Genomic DNA, 1190 nt, shown 5'->3' on the forward strand with positions numbered 1-1190 from the left:
TCCCCAGATAAGAGCGGAAGTCAAATAGCAGTTACATGGCAAGTGACATGTTTAAAGTTACGACACACAAGATATCTTAAAGTTTAAGTTATTGTGATTAAATACTATTGAGAAAGAGAGATAAAAAAACGTTTTAAATATTAGTAAAAAAATGAAACTTTGATTAAATGACACTATTTATTAAATAGACAAGAAAGTTGAATCTGTAAAATATGTTCAATACAATCTTCGAAATTCTCTCTCATCGCACGACTCGGCAATGTTTTTTACATGATAATTCTTACATAACGAATTACCTAGCAATGATAAAAGTGATAAAGCTAAATTGACATGGGATTCAAAAGCCTTCAAATTTACATGAAAAACGCACGTCAAATATATAGAAAAAAAAAATTCAAAATTGCTACAAAAATATAAAAAATTAATTATTCAAAAACAGATATAAAATCGCATTTTATTTGGCAACTCGTATTTAGTTTCATATTATTATATTTTATATAGTTACATATTATTAATTGAACTTGAGTCTACGTGATAGACTGAATATTTTGAACCTTTATCATTAATTATTATTTCATATTATTAATTTATAATCGATATTAAATCAACTTAGGACTTATTCCCTTCGTAAAGCACATTCCACACACATAAAGAGTACGAATTAAAATTTACTACTTCACACACGGTATGATCTCGTCTCGCTGGACGCTCTCGGAAGACTTCGCTACGCGAGTACGCGTATATCGTTACGATGAAATCGCGAAGCAGGTACAAGGACGAGTTTATCTCGCGCAATCGAAGCGCGAGATCGCTTTATTTGCCCTCCACGCCCATTGACATCAATTTAAAATTAAACGCGATACCGCGGCGGCGACGCCGCTCGCGGTCTTTGCCGCGTCGCATCGAGTACCTCGTCGAGTATCTCGTCCCCGAGTACGACCAAAAATTTCGGAAAAATCGAAAGACGCGTTTCTTTTTTTTTTTTTTTTCTTCTCTTCTTTTCTTTCTTTTTTATCTCGCCACGTTACGAGCGTGACGAGTCACGTTCGATTCGCCTCTCGATGCGCGCTCGACGCGTTCAATCGGATCGCGCCGGGAATTAGGTCACCGGCAGATAGGTCGTCTTGACAAGTGAACAAAAACCGCTGGCTCGAGCGGGCGGATAGCGGGGTGGGGGGGGGGGGGGGGGG

The 1190-nt window shown here is 37.8% G+C and overlaps 1 protein-coding gene across 6 annotated transcripts in view; it reads right to left on the bottom strand.

Annotated features, from left to right (window-relative positions):
* The window catches only part of LOC115239609 (spectrin beta chain), a 60939-nt gene that overhangs the window by 58978 nt on the left and 771 nt on the right, over positions 1-1190 (bottom strand). The window lies entirely within an intron of this gene.

This window comes from Formica exsecta, unplaced genomic scaffold, assembly GCF_003651465.1.
Source record: "Formica exsecta isolate Colony F162 unplaced genomic scaffold, ASM365146v1 scaffold391, whole genome shotgun sequence".
Classification (NCBI taxonomy): Eukaryota; Metazoa; Arthropoda; class Insecta; order Hymenoptera; family Formicidae; genus Formica; species Formica exsecta.